The sequence below is a fragment of the Pantherophis guttatus genome, chromosome 5, assembly GCF_059756535.1.
Source record: "Pantherophis guttatus breed Tessera chromosome 5, ASM5975653v1, whole genome shotgun sequence".
NCBI lineage: Eukaryota > Metazoa > Chordata > Lepidosauria > Squamata > Colubridae > Pantherophis > Pantherophis guttatus.
In genome coordinates, this window is record NC_142067.1 from 97,095,918 (window position 1) to 97,115,862 (window position 19,945).

The 19,945-nt window shown below is 37.7% G+C and overlaps 1 long non-coding RNA gene across 1 annotated transcript in view; it reads left to right on the top strand.

Annotated features, from left to right (window-relative positions):
- The window catches only part of LOC117667268 (uncharacterized), a 41,323-nt gene extending 29,967 nt beyond the window's left edge, over positions 1-11,356 (top strand). Inside the window, exon 3 of the long non-coding RNA XR_004592000.3 lies at positions 11,116-11,356. This is a non-coding gene — a long non-coding RNA (uncharacterized LOC117667268). The remainder of the gene's footprint in view (positions 1-11,115) is intronic.
- Positions 11,357-19,945: the final 8,589 nt, after the last annotated feature.

A 19,945-nucleotide genomic window follows, 5' to 3' on the forward strand; every position in this document is an offset into this window, starting at 1 on the left:
TAGGCAGAATTAAAATGTAAATAAATAAATAAATAAATAAATAAATAAATAAATAAATAAATAAATGACTGTGTTCAGTGCTACATTATATTGAGCAAGACAAGTAATGGAAATTGGGCAAGTATTATAGTCTTCCTTTAAGCTTTTGTGTTCTATTTTTATGGTTTATTCTGGTAATGAAAAAGAATTAATAGATGTCAAGATATGACTGTCCTCTTCAGCGTATTGGTTAAAGCCAAAATTGTGCACAACGCGCAGGAAATGTGGGAATAGACAGAAGAAAGAAAAATGGGCAGTATATACTTACTTAGAAATAAATTATGGAATCTTGTAAGGATGCTAACCATGAAATTGGAAATCCAGGACCAAATGTTTGGTAGATAAATTGCTTGACTTATCATCCTTAAAGCTGAACCAGTAGCCAAATGACATGATATTTTCAAGAATTCCAGAGTCATCCACATAGAAGACTTGGGTTATTTTGTAAATAATAGAGATGGGCAGCAACTGTAGAAAAACATCACTTTTTTAAAAAAAAGATTCCTTTTATTTTTCTAGGAGATATGGTGGTTATAGTTGATCTTCAGCCATGGAATCTAACTGAGTAACTCTGGGCAAGTCCATTTTCTCTTTCCTATATATCTATATCTATATCTATATCTATATCTATATCTATATCTATATCTATATCTATATCTATCTATCTATCTATCTCTAACACACACACACACACACACACACACACACACACACACACACACACACACACACACACACACATATATATATATATATATATATATATATATATATATATATATATATATATATATATATATATAATTTTATTTCTATACCGCCTTTCTCCCGAAGGACTCAGGGCGGTGTACAGCCTATTAAAAAAATAAAACAACATCAGTTAAAATAGTTTAAAATTATTAAATGAATTCGGCTAAATTTTAAAACCCCAGAAATTTAAAACCCAATTTAAAATTGTTATATTGATAGCCCAGCCTGGCAGAACAACAGGGTCTTGAGTGCACAACGAAATACCCGGAGGTCGGAGATCTTACGTATTTCCGGGGGCAGTTCATTCCACAGGGCTGGGGCTCCCACAGAGAAGGCCCTCCCCCTGGGTGTCGCCAGCCGACATAACTTGGCTGAAGAGGCCCATAACTTCCCTGAGGAGGCCCTCTCTGTGGGAGCGAACTGGCCGGTGGAAGGCTATTGGTGGCAGAAGTCGGTCTCGAAGGTACCCGGGTCCTATGCCATGGAGCGCTTTAAAGGCGGTGACCAGCACCTTGAATCGCACCCAGAAGACCACTGGGAGCCAGTGCAGCTCGCGCAGGAGGGGTGTCACATGGGCGCAACGGGTTGCGCCCATAACCACCCACGTGGCCGCATTCTGGACCAGCTGGAGCCTCTGAGTGCTCTTCAAGGGGAGTCCCATGTAGAGAGCATTACAATAGTCCAGCCGGGAGGTGACAAAGGCGTGAGTGACCGTGCGCAAGGTGTCCCGGTCCAGAAGGGCTGCAACTGGCGAATCAGGCAAACCTGATAAAAGGCCCCCCTGGCCACGGCCGTCATATGCTCTTCTAAAGACAGCCGTGCATCCAGGAGGACACCCAGATTGTGAGCCCTCTCTGTGGGGGGCAAGGATTTACCCCCAATAGTCAGCGATGGCACCTGCTGACTATATCAGGATGCCGGGAGCCACAGCCACTCAGTCTTGGAAGGGTTGAGTCTGAGCCTGTTCCTCCCCATCCAGACCTGCACGGCCTCCAGGCAGCGAGACATCACATCAAGGGCATCGTTGGGGTGGTCAGGGGTGGAGATGTACAGCTGAGTATCATCAGCGTACAGATGACACTTCACCCCAAAACCACGGATGATCTCGCCCAGCGGCTTCAAATAAATGTTGAACAGAAGGGGCGAGAGGACCGACCCTTGCGGCACTCCCCATGCGAGGTGCCTCGAGGTCGACCTCTGCCCCCCTGCCAACACAAACTGTGAGCGGTCAGAGAGGAAGGAGGAGAACCACCGCAGGACGGTGCCCCGTATTCCTAACCTTCTCAACCGCTGCAGCATGATACCATGGTTGATGGTATCAAAAGCCGCTGAGAGATCTAATAGGACTAGGACAGAGGAGCAACCCCTGTCCCGAGCCCTCCAGAGATCATCCACCAATGCGACCAATGCCATTTAAGTGCTGTACCCCTGCCTGAAACCCGACTGGTACGGGTCCAGATAGATAGTTTCATCCAGGTGCCGGGGAAGCTGTTGTGCCACCATGCTCTCAACAATCTTCGCCATAAAACGAAGGTTGGAGACTGGACGGTAGTTGGCTAATTCAGCCGGGTCCAGGGAAGGCTTCTTGAGGAGGGGCCTCACTACCGCCTCTTTCAAGGCGGCAGGAAAGGCACCCTCACTCAGAGAAGCACTTATAATTCCCTGGAGCCAGTCTCGTGTAACCTCCCGGGAGGCCAGTACCAACCAGGAGGGACACGGGTCCAATAAACATATTATTTTTATATATATATATATATATATATATATATATATATATATATATATATATATATATATATATATATATATATATATATATATATATATATATATATATATATATATATATATATATATATATATATATGCATATTCTTTCTAGCCAGGTTTTACCTACGTAAGCTAAGATGTTCTGCAGCCCTGGTTCTGTGAAATCTCCTTCACAAGTTTCTGGGCTTTTTGTATCTTGCTGACAAACAGCAACTCTGTGCTGCTCATTGGGAGACTCAGATAGCTATTTCTGCCTTGTAAGGCGTCATCAGTGAGCCACACCCTCTTCTCAAGTATCCTCCCTGTAAAGGTACAATGTTTCTTTTTCTTTTTCGTAGGCTTTTATATGCATATTCTTTCTAGCCAGAAAGTGATAATAGTGAAAATCGTGCAATACTAAAGAAGGTGTAGAAGCCATTGCAAACAACAAGTTAACAGTTTTAAATTGTACAATAAAACTCTGTTGACCACTGGAGAGTTTAATGGCTCAGTGGTACAGTAGTAGAAATTCTTTGAGCATGTTTGTTCAACCTTCATCTGAATTTATCTAAGGACTCAAAATAACATTTGAAACTTTTTTTAAAAAACATTTCCTATTTAGAGAAGTGTGTGTGTGTGTGTGTGTGTGTGTGTGTGTGTGTGTGTGTGTGAGAGAGAGAGAGAGAGAGAGAGAGAGAGAGAGAGAGAGAGAGAGAGAGAGAGAAGTGAAGATGAGAAGGGAAGAGATATCCATTGAATAGTGAGATAGTGAAGAGGCACCCATAACTAAATTTTGGTGAACTCTTAACTTTTGCAAATGAATTTTGCAATTCAAAGTTCAAAGGACACCAAGAAAGACATAAGTCATATGATTTGAAGGGCAGTATTATTTACTCTGATAAATGGCAGGTCAAGGAGGATTGTTTTTAATAGTATATCCCTCAATGATATGTCAGTTTTTTCTCAGCGTGTCCTCTGTGTGAGCTAATTAAAATGATGCTGTACTGCAATGTCAGCTTGCCAAGGTGCTGACTTTCTTGTTGTCTTCTACATACTGCAAAATGAATGTTGTCATTTGATAAATTCGAGATCTTAAAGGATGCACCAAATGCAAGCTAATGTATGCTGCTTTATGTATACTATTATACTTGCAAACAATTACTTTAACCTCTCTCCCAAATGTGTGGCCATTTTATTTTCCAGTGCTTTTACATTCCCTTTTCCCCCTTAAAAATTGATGTATTGATTTATCAATTGATATATACATGGAATAAATAATCCAGATTAAAAAATACAATGAAATGTTAACAAACGTTATCAAGCAAAGATTCATACATTCAAAGAAAATATAGAAACAGAGCCTATCACAGCTTTTTCTTCCATGCAAACACTTGAAGTAGGGTTTTGTTCAGTAGGTTATAATCAGCAGTTCAAAGTATGTAAGGGTCATATTCCTTTTTTAAGTAATAAAAAGTGCCATACAAAGGCTCTTGTGCTCAGGCTATTTGCTATCATGTTTCTGATTCTGGGTAACCTGAACATTCTAGAAATAGAAAATTGTATGGAAATCATATGAAATTTTTGGAAACTTTTTTGTTTTTCACCAAGAAACCCTACACTTCAGCCACTTTGTCTAATGATAAAATAATTACCCACCTTCCCCAGAAAATTCCAAGAATATATTATTTCAAGGTTGCATAACTTTGATTTTGCATAAATGAAAATAATTTGAAACCTGAGGACATTTTCAGAAAAGATTTTCCAACCTACATGTACACTGTTGAAATAAAAGCATTACTTTCCTACTCTATGATTTTACTGTTTCTATTCTAGAAAAAGTGAGATTTCAAACTTGTTTGGGATACATTACAATTTACTTTATTATTATCCACATAGAATCAGCATTTGATTGATTGATACCACACTCTGAGGTCTACTAATAATGCTCCTCAATCTTGCTTTCTCATTACACAAAGGAGCTCCTGCCTACCGCACAATTATACAATTAGGATAAAAGAGATTTCCCCAAGATTCTCTGGATAAGGAGCTCTGGCATGCACCCTTTGTGAGCATCCAAACTTCCTGAAATATTGTTTCAATTAATGGGATGGAATCAAGTTAAACCCCTTTAAGGAATATTTATCACATTTCTGCTGATGTCTAGAGCAAGGAAAAAAAACTAATGAAAGTCTGAGTTCAAAATGGACCTGGAGGTTGCTGAGGGAGTGCAACTTTAATCAATGAAGGCATAAATGTTTTTTTCCCCTACTGTATGAAAACAGCACATTTTTTTGTTATTTACTTATTTAATCTTTATGATCACCCAGCTCAAAAAGAGATTCTAGGTGGCGAAAATTAAAATAAAATAAAAAACAATTGCAACAATACACAGCGGCCAAGAAAGTATCATATTCCATAATCACTAATACACCCAATAAACAGGGCTCTGAAACAAACAAAATGTTAAAAAGTTATGATATTTATGTAGTTACTTACCAAGCACATCTAAATTATATTAAAGTAACCAAAATATCTTTATAATCCCCATGGCATGTCACAACTTTTGAGCATCCCTAATGTTTGGAAATTGAAAGCTGAAAAAATTGATACTTGCACACACTCCTGGCCCCAGGCCTGGATGCAGAGACAAGTCTTTAGTATCTTACAAAAGAGAAACGTACAAAGCCATCTAGCTGTTTGAATATCAAGGCTGCTGGAATTAGGTGGGAAATAGTATACCATAGCAGAACCTCAAAATACCATAGCAGAACCTTGAAAAACGTTGCCAATGGTTGATGGGGTTCTGGAATCTACTATGATGGAAAAGTTGGTGAAGAGGTTTATCAGGCTATAATACCTTTATTGTCTTTCCAATCCCACAAGATTGCCATTTCAACACCAGGTTTTTCTTTTGACCATTCTGAGCCTACATCTGTCAATTCGAGTTGGAAAGGCCATTGTTCTCTTCAAGGCAAAATCTTGTTATAGGACATCCATTTCCACAGCAATCTGAATCTCTTACTAGCACAGATGCATTATTTTTCATTCTCATTTTTTAAGTCCATGTAGTTCCATTTTTAAAAAATCAGGGGGGGGGCAGTGATGCTTTTCTTTTCTTGCTAGAAAATAGAAGATTACACTTTTTCAGTGTTTACAGCAGATGACAAAGAACAAACAGATTGAAATGGCCTGCAGCCACATAACCTTTAGCTATGATCGTGACATCTTTACAAGCTTAGACCGGGGTCAGTTTTTCAGAGGAGTAACACCAAAGTACATCCACCTGATACTTTGGGATTTCACTGCAAAATAAAACCTTCCTGAGGAAGCTTTTTTTTTTTTTGGATGACTGATAATTCCTTCAACACTTTGCTTAGTTGTTTTTAGTTTTTAAAGATGTTGGGTTTACAGTTGGTTGCAACCTCAGGGAAATAATGTATCTTGTGACTCTTCCATCTACATATTGCATTTTGACATACTGGAATTCCTGTAAAAAGTTCTTTTACACAGAAATACTTGCAAAGATATGTGCCATTTTTTAAAAGCAATATGCTGTCTTGCTGTTAGATCTCCTACCAGGGGTGACATGCTCCTGGATCAGACCAGATCGCCTGATCCGGTAGAGATCTTGGCCAGTGGTTTGGTGATCCGGTAGCAACAGTGGATCATAGCTCGGCCCACCTGGCCAGGTGTCATTACTTCCTGGTTTTAACCAGGAAGTGATGTGTTTTTTAGTTTCTGCACATGTGCAGAAGGTTTTGCGCATACACAAGTCTGCACACTTCTGTGATGCGTGCACGCAGGCGACCCATGTGCTTCCGAACTGGTAAGGAAGGTAAGTAGATTTCACCCCTGTCTCCTACCACCACCAACCCAACTCAAGCTTTTATCCCACTATGACTTGATAGTTATAGGCCAGTAGCCCTTACTTTTCAGAAAAATGAATAGAAAATGAATTACAGTGTGATATGCCCTGATTCTAACTTGTGTGTGGTTGCGGAGTGGTTTGGGACATGTCTTTGACTCTACAAGGCAATGATGAATTATAGACCAACTCAACACTGAATGAGGAATCAAAGGGAAAAGGGTAGAACTGAATGACTGCCATGCCTTTAAATTTAAAGGAACTATTCCTTTATGACAAATCAAAATAATAAGTCCCTAAGAATGGAATGAAAAATGTAGCAGAATGTCTTGAATGGCCATTATTCGTATTATTGAGAAATCAAGATGCTTTCTTAAACAATAACATTTAATTCCATGCAAAAACAGATTTTTAATGGATTGTTTTCTAATTCAGTTGTTCCTAATGTATGCAATTTTATTTCTTCCATTCCTTTCCTCCACATAGTAGAAATCTTTTTTAATCTAACACCTGCTTGACCTATTGTTTTAAATTTTGCAGTAGGTAAAGAATAATTATGTCTGTAAATACGATCCAATCTCATCCCTAAATAACAACCTTGTATGCTCCTTTCTTTTTTATCAGTATTTAAAGACAACAAACTACAATTCTCTTGCACCTATTTCTCTGAAATTAAGCCGCATTCATTGCTTTACAAATGGCTTCTATGTCTGTAAATTTCATTCCATGTTGTTGAAAAACAAACAAACAAACAGCTTATAGTCACTTGTGATTTTCCCATGTTATTCAATGAGAGGCATGATCACACTTTAGATTAGTCCTGAGTTAAAATAAGCACTCTTTGATGGAGAATGTTGTGGGGTGGGGAGATACAGTAAAAACATATTTGGCACACTGTACACTAGTTAGAAAGGAAGAAGAAAGGGGGGGGAGGGGGAGGAGGAGGAGGGGGAAATATAAACTGTATTCACATTTTCAATCTGTCATATTGTAGCTAGATTTCATTAAGAAAATTAAAAGCCCATTTTCTATGTAATATGTTCCTCCCAAATTAATGTCTTCATTACTAACATATGACAAAGGGGAAAAAACCTGTTTTCAGTTAACAACTTTCCTGTCCTTCTCATTGTATAGAATTGTCATTACAAACTATTTGATGATGAAGATTTCTTTGCCATCACATTTCTGTCACTTCTGTCTCTTTATACTTGGTATCAAAGACTTTTACTTGTGTTTTTCAGTGTATTCTGGTTTCTCAAGGCAGTTAGGATCAATGAAATTAATTCTGCAAAGTCCTTTCCCAGAAGAAATTAGATGGATGGGAATTTTTCCATTCTTCTACTTCTGAAGCCTGTTCACTTTGAGTTCAATAGGGTTAACTCTTGGGAAAGTGGGTGTAGAATTGCATTCTTTATTTTAATATGTAGCATTTTGCAAATAAAAGAGAAATCTGTTTCTTCATACCTAGTTCTTTAATTAACTATATTCAAGCCAGAGGAAAATTCTCAAATGAATTCAATTTTTCTGCTTGTGTTATTTCTTTTCCCCCCTTTTCTGTATAACATTCTTTCATGTATATTTTAATATCATTCTACAAGGATATGGACTATGAACTATGTGTTTTGTGGTGGTATGAGCATGATTTTACTAAAATATTGCTGTTGTTGATATGATCTTAGGTGCAGATGCCTTTCAGAGAACTAAATGTATTTTAATCCTGTTTCCAATCTATCTAATGGACTAAAGTAAATATGAACTTATTTACTCTATACCTAGTTAATAACATTGTGGGAACATAACTAATATAAACTAGATACCTGAGAAATGGAAGCCTAATAGCTTTTCTCAAAAACTAAGAGAAGATGGGATATAGGCACACTTTCTAAGAAGAGGCCCTTACTATTGGCATGTTTTGTACACCAGGTTTTTAGAGACCTGCAAATGGTCTAAGAAGATCTGTTATGTTATGCTGCTCTATCAGGTGCCTATGAATAGCTAGAAGACAGCTTGCAGAATCCTCAGACAGCAAAGAAATCTGGAAAATATAGTTCTTCCAATACATTTGTACAACAGTAGTTTGCAATATAGAACCACATGCAGAAGCCACAGTTATTTTTAACAATGAAAACATGGGGACATCACTGGTCCTCCCTAAAGGAAAGTAGGAGAAATACATTAGGGCTTACGTTCAAAGTAATTATTGAATCAAAGCCTCCACCAAATGAAGTGCCTTGGGATACCTCCATAGTATTACTCGCTAATCATACAGAGAAATCTTGCTTTGAAACAAAGCAGTGTGGAAAGAAAAATGGATTAGTTCTGAAGCTTTTCTTAAACTTCTCTTTTGGTTTGGTTCAGGGGACATTGCATGGGACAAAATGATGTTCAAATTGACAGTGAAAAGTCCTATACAGAAAAAAAAGATCACATCGTAAGGATTGAGCAGTCTCAACCTTTCATGTGATAGAAGTTTATACTGTAGCTAGCAGAGTTTTGTGGGACATTTAAACATACATGTCCATAGACATTTTTAGAAAAGGAAAACTAATAGGTAGCCCATTTTATCCTCCTTTACTTAAGGCCTTTCTGCTCCTGTTGTTAGTTTGATTCAGTAGTGGGTTCGTAACTGTGAGCGTGTGGGTACACAGAACCTTCTGCATATGCGCAGAGCGTCCATGATGATGTCTGGGCAGGTGAGCGGAGCCTCCCGCTGCTGCCACTACCGGTTTGTGTGAACCAGGGCGAACCGGTAGAAACCCACCACTGGTTTGATTGTTGTACATCGTTTTATGGTTGTGCAGGAGCTAAAGACAACATATGTTACATATGTTGCATAGGTAGGTCAAACTGTGATCAAGTGTCTGATCCAAAGTTACCTAGAGAAGTTTTGTGGCTGGGGCAAACTAGCACCTGGTGCCACTAAAACACCTGTATATCATTGTACCACCCTGTATTTGCCCTTCCAAAAGAAATCTAACTTCAATAGGAGAAATGGTAAAAAGTACAATATCCATAAAATATATAAGTCTAGCAATAAATCAGGAGAGTGCGAAATAATCACTCAGATCAGGTTTCTTTCTCATAATTGGAAAGGATGGCTTTTCAGATATATAGCTTTCAGATCAGCATGAGAATAGGATATAAACATAGTTCATATAACATTTCAGGGGTGAAATCCAGCAGGTTCTAACAGGGTTCTGGAGAACCCGTAGCGGAAATTTTGAGTAGTTCGGAGAACCAGAAAATACCACCTCTGGCTGGCTCCAGAGTGGGGTGGGAATGGAGATTTTGCAGTATCCTTCCCCTGGAGTCGGGTGGGAATGGAGAGGCCCCTTCCCCTGCCACGCCCACCAAGCCACACCCACAGAACCGGTAGGGAAACATTTTGGATTTCACCCCTGTAACATTTCCTCATGTTTCTAATATAACATATTTCAACTGCAGCCATTTTAGTGGTTTTGAAATAAACTGAACTTCCAGCACTGAACAACTGTAACCATCCCTGCAACTGCTCATGTTTGTGAAATGTTCCTGGACTACATGAAGCAATCCAGATAACAGAATAACAGTGTTGGAAGAGACCTTGGAAGTCTTCCAGTCCAATCCCCTTTTCAAGCAGGAACTCATATACCATTTCAAACAATTCTTTAAAATCTCTAGTGATGGAGCACCACAACCTCTGGAGACAAGCTGTTCCACTGGTTAATTGTCAGAAAAATTTCTCTTTATTTCTAGGTTGGATCTGTCCTTGATTAATTTCCATCCATTGATTTTTAGAGATACCGAGTTTTGTGTGATAGGATTCTTTATTACAGACGTAAGTACAGTGTCTCATCAAGATAACTGAGGAGCTATCTCACCCCAATGGGATAGCCTGCTCCACTTGCACCAGCAAAAGAGGCTGCTACGGACCACCTTATACCAGCAGAAAAGACCTTCTACAGAATTCCAGCAGACAAGGTCAAGAAGAGACTTTTCCACTGTGGCTCTGACCCTTTAAAATATTTTATCACCAGAGGGAAGGACTGCTTCCACCTCTTTGGCCTTCTGGAAAAGTATTAAAACTTGGTTTTTGCTGGCTGACTTGGGGGACCAACAGGGGTGCTTACTGCTGGAGATGGCCGATGAGATAAGATCTCATTCCTGTACTGACCATCTCCTAGTTCCTGGGTTTTGTTTGGTTGCATAACTTTTAAATTTTTAATTTGCATAGTTTTAACATTTTAACTCCTTTTCTATTTATCCTTTTATGATTTGTAAGCCACCCAGAGTCATCTTATCAGGGAGCTAGGCAGCATATAAACTTAAAAAATAAATAAATGTTCCTACAAATAGCCTCCGTTCTACTGCCTTTCAATCAGTTGTGTCTGCTGGAAAGGGAGGAAAAGACCAAATTAATCAATTGACGTAAAGTGGATAGCACAGCAGTACAGCTAAGATTTTGGCAAGCAACAATAAATATGCTATGGAGTTAAGTCACTCTCTGAATTTTGGTGGTGTTTGTAAACAGATGATAAAAGCTTTGGATATCTCCATGGGTATCAGGCTGTTCATGTGTGTAATTGTTTCATACATTTCTGTAATCCTTTATGGTTTGAGAAAATTGGGAATAATATTCTACTTTATAGAGTTTTTTAAAAATAAAATAAAATAAACCTGGATCATTAGTTTGACAGCAGTAATCATTTGTTCACTAAATGCTTTTCCTGCAGTGATTATATGGAAATAGAAAGAGAGAAGCACTACATGAAGAAAATAAGAAAGAGAAAGAGGAAGAGGAAGACAGGGAAGCTAAAGATGGATTACAAATGGCATGATTTATGTTTTACTGGAAAAAAAATCCTTTGCAAACTGAAAACAGAACAAGAGTACAGTTGTCCTTTGCATGTTTCCAAAAATCTCCCATGCCATCTTCCAAATAACAAAAAGAAAAAAAAAAAGAAAAAAGAAAGAAAAGAAAAGAAAAAGTATGTAAAATGTATATTTTAAGGTAAAGTGTGTCCAAAAATGTGTACATAAAACTAAAGCTTGCGTAACATAGTAGATATAATGCAGAAAATACATTCTAGGAAAGGGGAATTCACAAAATTGCATACACACATATTGTATAAGGAAAAATATATACAAATTTTTAAATAGGGAAAGATGCACACATACAGTACACTAACACATACACATAATGTACGGACATACAGATACATGTATGTATCTGTACACAGTACACACAGTACATGTACATGTACATATGACTGTGGAAAAATGGCATTTAAAAATCATAAACTGTTTCTTAACAAGATTATAGAATTTTTCATCCAGAAAAATTGGTTCAAACCAAAGAACTAAGAGTCCAAGAGAAGGGATACCCCTTCCAAAGAACAGATGCAGTGACATTAGAATTAGACAATGGAAAGTACCTCCCACGCACATTTGCTTCCTGGGGGAAGGTCAAGGAAAATCACTCCAGATGAAGAAAACCATTTCAAAGGGTGGGGTTTGGAAAGAGAAAAAGATAAAGGAATCCATTTAGCCAGTGCTATTAACCCAACAAGACAAAGGCAGTGCCGGAATGAATCCCACCTCTCTTGCAGCACAATGAAAAAATGAAGACATTTTTTAAAAGTATGAGGTTTTCTTGGATTGCTCAGATCAAGAGGCTCTGCAGTAGTATTGATTGGCTCCAAGGCCATATTAGAGATGAAGGCAGGCCTCCAGAGGGAGAGGGTGGTCACCTTGACCTGGGGTCAAAGCCAGACTACTGACCCCTGACATCCAAAACTTCAAGCCCAAGATCTGTGAGAGCTTTCATGCTTGCAGTGTGTGTCAGCAGGAGGACAGGTGTCGATGTGGCACTTGCCAAACTGAAATTGACCGGCCTGCGGGAAGCTGGAATGCAGAGGGAAATGTGGGTTAAAGTATGTCAATAATGTTTCACAAGAACAATTTCTCCCAAGAATTGTAGCTGTTGGAATGTTTTGACATTTATTCGGTAGAGAAAATGTAGCCTGTTTTGCTAAGGCACTTCAAGAGAGCGGCTGCTAACTGCTGTGGCGTATTGATCTTCTGTTAAATTGCATGGGCACACTTGGGAGATCATTGAGATTCAGGGTAGAGGACAGAAAGGATCGGCTGCACCCGATGGTCACTAATGGTAATTGGTTTCGATCCTTGTACTTGACGAAGCCATGATTTACTTGGTTCACAGATGAATTGTAGTCACTAAATATCTTGAGAAGGAGGAGGGGAAAATTCTTTGATTTTTTTTTTCCTTGTTATTTTACGAATTGTTGTCTCCCTTCTTGGGCTTACATAAAGAGGAGCGATCCAAGTTTCTGATGTTTGTAAAAGAGCATAACATGTAATTCTGTGAACTTTTCCTTTTGATCTCAATCTGGTGGAAAAAATAATCATGCTTTCTGTTTAGGCTGAAGTTGCAAAGCAGTTAAAGGGAGACAAGAAGTTTGGCTCAGATTCTGTTACAGAGGATTCCATCTGATGTCTATCCGCTGGCAAAAGGAATCAATCAGCAGAACAAGAGGGAAAGTAATTTGAAGCAATTCTTCTTCACATTCTTTTTCTTCCCTTCCTGGCACTTGCAGTTCCTTAACTTGTCCCCAAATCATTTTGCACCAAATTCAGGAGGATATGGAAGCTGATAAAAGACTGCATAATCGAAAATACCCTTCCCCCTTCATGTCACTGATGGATGCTTTCTGCGTGCAAAGTATCACCAATTGGATTAACCATCCAAGAAGTTCATGAAGCAACTAGGTAATGCTGATTCAAGCAAAGGTTATACTCAATTTTCTATGCATTATGGGATGAAGATGGGAGCATTAATGTTGGATGTAAGCATAGTCTCTCTCAAGACCTATACATTCAAGGTTACTCTGATGGAAATCCTATGGATTGCCCTTGTACTCACTATAAAATCTGTATCTTTAGCACTGTGACTGTAAAGAATAAAGCAATAAGCCTAAATTTATTATTATGAAATTAAACATAATTTAATTCAGTTGGATTTATTTTGTGCAGTTTAAGCGATCATACATTTATTTGGAAGTAAACTCCTTATAAGAATTTAGTTGTGTGTAAACATGCGTGGAATTGGATTATGCTACAGTATTATATATATGAGTGTGGATAAGTGTTAGTCGCCTGCTGTTCTCAGCTCCATTTTGCGGCTCCTAAAATCCCTCAAAATTACCCTGCTGCTTAAGCTCCTGGGGGAAAGTCAGGGTTAAAATATAACAAATAATATGCCTATTTGGGATGATGTGATTTTTACCATTTGTTAAAAACATGAGAAACTGAAAAAAGATACGCTGAGCTTTTGGTAGAATTACACACTTATTTAGAGTGTCTTAAAAAAAATAGAGCCAACAAAACCTTAAACCAAACCAAATCAAACCAAACTAAAACTTAAACTAAACAAAAAAGAGACTCTATTAGTTCAGCTCTACCTTCCACAGTATTATTGTGATTGTGGGAAGTAGAGATGAGCTGTCATAGCAATAAATACCTTGAATCAGAAAGTCTTAATACCTTCCCCAATATTTATAAGTCATTACTAGCATCTATCCCTGATACAAAACATTGTCTAACCACGAAGTAAGAATTATACTTGCCATATACTTATTCAATAAGTATATTATTGTAATTGGATGTTCCATAACAAGATTTACCAACTATATTTATTAAAATTTGCAATTCATTTTTTCCAGAAAGCAAATTTTTTTTACAGCAGAGCAGGTCCAAGAAACATAGTCAATCTACCGTGTCTACTAGACTATTTTTCCTGGGTTCTTTTCATCTTTGAGGTTTATGAACTTTTTAAACTTTCCAGCCCATGTTTCTCAACGTGCGTATTTTTCTCTTCAGATTTCTTTTTCTTTTATTTGCCTTGTATTTTAAACAGGTTGGATTTATTTGGAAATTGCTTCATCAACAAAAAAATGTTCTCTTTTTTCAGTAAATAAGTACATAAACAACAGCTAAACATAGAGATACAATAAAAAGCTTGCATTAATACGGAGAAAGAAATATTTAGCAGGGAGAAAAATCAGCTGAATGGAGTCTTTTTAATAATATTTAACCAAGCTGGAATGTTCAGTTTTATTTTTGCCTAAGAAAAAAAGAAGGAAAAGAAAGCAGTTTCTATTATCGTGTACTCATTCAGGGAAACCAGTATTTTCACGTAGACCCCTGAATGCAATCCACATGCTTGCCTGACAAACAGCAAAGAATTGCCATTCATCATAATGTCTCCTAATGCATATTTGTTTGTCAGATCCGGTTCTGCTATTCTGTTTAGAATGCCAGCAAATAGACTGTGATTTCAAATTATAGTAAATCATGCATTATAGGATTTGAATCACTGAGAATGGTAATAGAGAAAATAATGGTGACTAAATGCTGTTGCACCCAGGTATAATAGCTGTAGGTGGCTTTTGAAAATGATTACTTGCACTCCAACTATCTGAAATATTTACAAATGTCAGGAAATGACAACCTGTAGAGAAACTCTAGAATACAGGAGGTATACAGTATGTAGCTCAAGGCAATCAGCAATGAGGTCAGAACTTGACTGTTTCTGTGCTTTATATGAAAAAGGAGTCTTTACATTTGGGCCACAATAGCAAACATAAGGCTGTGTATACACTGAGGAAAGAAGGACGTTTATTAAATAGGACCATGATTCAAGGGTTCACTACGGATGCTGAAAGAAATGGTTATAATCTTACTATACTTACCCCAGTGGTTTAACAACACTCCGAGCAATGAATTCAGTAAATAACAATCCAATGAAGTCTTTCAGATTATAAAGTTCATGGGATCCCCTTAAAGACCTGCTGTGGACTAGCCAAGCAATACTGCTACAGGCATCATAACTGACCCATTTCCCCTTTGTTTTTGTAGTTGGCAGTAGTTCCTGTTTTGTAAGAAGTAATGAATAAAAAAGTGTGAGGGAAAAAAACTAGGCCTGGAAACATTCATTTCTGTTTCAGTGTTGTCTCTTGATTAGGAGTATTTGAATTGTTTTCTTCTCATTATTCCCGATAAGGACACTGATTGTGCTGCGCTGATAATGCTTTAAGTGGATCAACAATTTTCAGAGTATATTCTTTTGTTTAAAAATGGATAAAATATGTTTATGTATTTGTTGTAAGAAATGTGCAGAAATGAATTAAATCTGTGTTTAAGACCACAGGACACTATGTAAAGAACTAAAATGAAATTAAGAGAATGGGGATCTAAAAGTTTGCTTCCTGTTATTCAAATGAATATTGTAAATGAGTGTTGGGCTGAATATTGTCAGTTTTAGACCTTTAACAGGATTTCAGGTAAGATAAAATTGTAAAAATAATTGATTTTGCTTCTATATCATTCCATTTCACTTTTGATGAACAAACTCTCCCTCCCTCCCTCCCTCCATTCACAGGACCATTAGATTTTGAATTTGACTAAGGGTGACATGATAGCAGTGTTTCAATATTTGAGGGACTGTCACGAAGAAGAGGGGGTCAACCTAATTTCCAAAGTACCAGAGAACAGGACAAAAAAGCAATGGAGTGAAACTAACTAAGGATAGAAGGAACCTAGAACTAAAGAGAAATTTCCTGACAGTAAGAACAATCAATAAATGGAATGGCTTGCCTTCAGAAATTGTGGGTGCTCCATCTCTGGAGGCTTTTAAGAAGAGACTGGGCAGCCATTTGTCTAAAATGGTATAGGGCAGGGGTCTGCAACCTTAAAGACTCAAAGAGTCATTTGGACCCATTTCCCACAGAAAAGAAAATACCAAGAGCCACAAAACCTGGGTGGGCATGGCCAATACGACATCACTCACTCCCACCCTGTCACATGACCCCTAGCCACGCCTACCCAGCCAGTCATTAGGGCAGAGAACAGTTGTTAAAAAACACCGGGAACCACAAAACCCTTTTGACATCTCTCCCTCTCTCTCCCTCCCTCTCTCTGTATCCCTCTCTGTGTGTCTTTCTATGTCTCTCTCTCCCTCCTCTCTGTATCTGTGTGTGTGTGTGTGTGTGTGTGTGTGTGTGTGTGTGTGTGTGTCTCCTCCTCTTTCCCCCATCTCTCTGTGTCTCTCTCTCTGCCCCCCATCTAAATTTCACCGTGCTGCGCAAGGCGCTGCAAATGTATGCGACGAAGGCACACAAAGGCAAGTGCAGGGATGCTTTGTTCCTGCACTAAGGCTCTGGCCATCGCCACCGCCATGACAGGATGACAGCTCTTTCATCCCTCTGCTGCGACAGGGCAACACGGAGCTGCAGCAGAGATATGAAAGAGCCACGTGCAGCTCTAGAGCCACGGCTTGCCGACTCCTGGTATAGAGTCTCCTGCTTGAGCAGGAGGTTGGACTAGAAGATCTCCAAGGTCCCTTCCATCTCTGTTTTCAGCATTCTTGTGAAATTTTCTAAGTTTACATTCAAAGGCAATAAATTTTGAATGAGCTGTACCAAAACTGTTAGTTCTAAATTCACCCAAACAAAAACAGCAAGTGAGAAGCAGAATGATATTATTGTTATTGTCAATATTTATTTTATTTTATTTCTATATTTTGCCTGCCTGCTCATAAGCTGAAAAGCAAGAAATTGTCTTGGAGTCTATTATTCCATAATGCAGACTGGACTACCAGCAACAGAAGCTCCTGCGGAAGGAATAGATTTTCTCCTTGCCTTCATCGTCCACACTTAGCCGCAAAAACTGGAGAACATTACCATGAAATAGGAAATGAGACTTATAAAAATATATCATTCAATGCCTACTATATTTTCACTCCAATTTATTTGGAAGGCAAAGGGAAAGCAACAACAACCAAAAAAACCACTAAGTACCTTAAATTATATGATTGAGATTGTAAAACATTGATTATCATTGCAGGATCATTCAGGTCTGATCAATGACAGTCTTTTGAAGCTGAAAAGTTGAAAAGGTTCTGAGGGTACAAATATTGTACAATCTGTCCTTACAGCATCCCCTGTTTCAGCCTTCAAGACTAATACAAAATAACAGCCCTTTACTGGTAGAAATGCATCAGGAGGATAATAATGACACTGAAGAGATTTTTTTTTCCTAAAGAAAAAGAATGAGAAGAAAAAAAAAATGAGCTTGAAAGAGAATGCAGTTCAAAGAAGGGGACCTGCTTATTCTGATGTTTCCCTCAGGTGCACATCCATTCATAATGGTAGGCCTTCCTGGAAGAAGTGTATTTTTGTGTGCGTATAATGTTTAGACAGCAGCTATCATTCTTTTTCAGCGAAACAGTTGAAATTCAAGTTGGAGCCTGATCTCGCTTTTAAATCTGTTTTAAAACAGTGGGGATCTACAAACTGGCTTAGCTAAGTCATTTCCTTTTCAACACTCTCTGGGTGAAATCCAGAGATAATATGTCATGTAGTTAAAGGGTAAATGCATAAAAAGACTTCTCACTGTCAATTCACATGACAGAATTTCCACATATATTCTGATCTCCAAGGTGATTTTGATGACTGGGTAATGTATGGAAATCTATTACATGGGTGGGAAACAAATTAAAAGTTGTTTAATATCAGATGGTCATATGGATGGAAGCACCATGAATAAAATCACAAGAACTGCTAACAAGAGAAGGTGCCTGTTAGAGTGGTTCATGTTCCTTCTTATACTTGTATTATTTATATCCTAGTAGCCTATCGAGATTTTTTTTTTTACTGAACTCTATTAGCCAGTAGCAAAAAAAAAAAAAAAGATAATGTCCACAAGGACAAATAACATTCTGTATGTAGAAACCATTCTGTATATAGAAAATGAACAATTTAAAAGATGTCCCTGACCGTCTGTAATGGTGTGGAGGAAAAACCTTGGGAGATTGGGCAAAGAGCCACTGCCAACAAATGGTTGGATAAGAGACAGTGTAGCCCACAAATGGATAATGGGCAGAACAAAAGGCTTAGAAGAAATCTTCCTTAGTTTCTTGGGAAGTTTCCAGTTTCCAGATGCCATTATTAATGACTCATCACTGCAGATGCAAGGACATTAAGGTCATTAAGCGAGGACAGTATGTGATTGCCATTTTTCAGCTTTCTTATTGAATTTGCTCATTGGAAGCTGGCAATGAAGGTTGCAAGTGGTGTTCATATGATACTGTCACTGATGTAAGAGGAGTATTACTTTTTCAGTGACATTGTAAGTTTAAACAGTTGCTGAACAAGAGTTTGTCAAGCAGGGACTACCTATAGAACTAGCAACCAGATAGACCTAGCCTTAGATTTCAATCTTCACATGCCTGGAATAGGTAATCCGAAGATTATGCCATGGAAAATGTTATTGTTAAATATTTCATATTAAATATATAAAATTAAACTCATAGTTCCATTACTTATGACTTTTGGATATGATAGATACCATTTAGCCAGATTTATCTATGATAACTGCTTCTTTGAAATTCATGCTTGTGCCATCAGTGCTAGGACCTAATTACCTTCTGTCTTTCTCAACTCTCTGTTGACTTTTGCTTTCATGTTATATGTTTAAAATATTTCAGCTTTAGTTTCCTGGCTTGGCTTAATCTACTTTGCGTTAGGCTACTGGAAGACCAACTTTAAATAAACTCTAATTTAATTAATTAATTAATTAATTAATTAATTAATTAATTAATTCATTCATTCATTCATTCATTCATTCATAAGTTAGGGAACACTAGAACAAGAGCAGATTTTAAGTCATAAATAAACAATCTGCTGACCACATAGGGACTCTTTGATCAATTTTGTGGCTTCCACAGCCCCGTTTCGATCTTTCTCTCATACTGAATAGGTTATTCAGATTTTCAGTGGTCCTTATGGTTTCTACAACCCTTGTAGTTCAGAACAACCACGAGGAAGTTTGTCAAACAATCCAAAGCTTATGAACTTATCTTTACAAGGTGCCTTAAACTGTGAAATTAGTATATGTTTCTGTGCATATGTATAAATATTGATGAATTATGAATTGTAGTTCTAAATTTAGAGTTCCAGATTGATATAGTGGTTAAAGCACCATATTAGAAACCAGGAAATTGTGACTTCTAGATACACATCTAAACACCATTTCGGGGGATCTGGGCATAGTAGCTTCTTTCTCTGTCTCTTTATAAATTTCCTTCATTTTTTTCCCCAGACTCTTGCTTTAGGAAGAACCTATAAAATTTTCCTCAGACAAAATTCATATGAATTTCTCTGAGGGTTGACAAATGAAACATAGCACATTCTGGCATCTTCCATCAGCTAGGAAACCTTCCATTCTATTAATCTGGACAAACTACTTGGATTATAGTTGCTATTATGCCTGTGATATGCTAAAAAAAAAACCTTGAAAGGACTGCTTTGCTTTAATTTGTACAATGTGAGAAATGTCAAAATGTTTAAAACAAAATTTTGTTTCAATATTTGAAACAAAATACCTGAAAAAATATTTTCTGCTATAAGTGAACTATATGTTTTCATGTATTTTATTATTCTTTGCTTGTAGTCAACTGTATAAATATGTACATAGTAAACCATA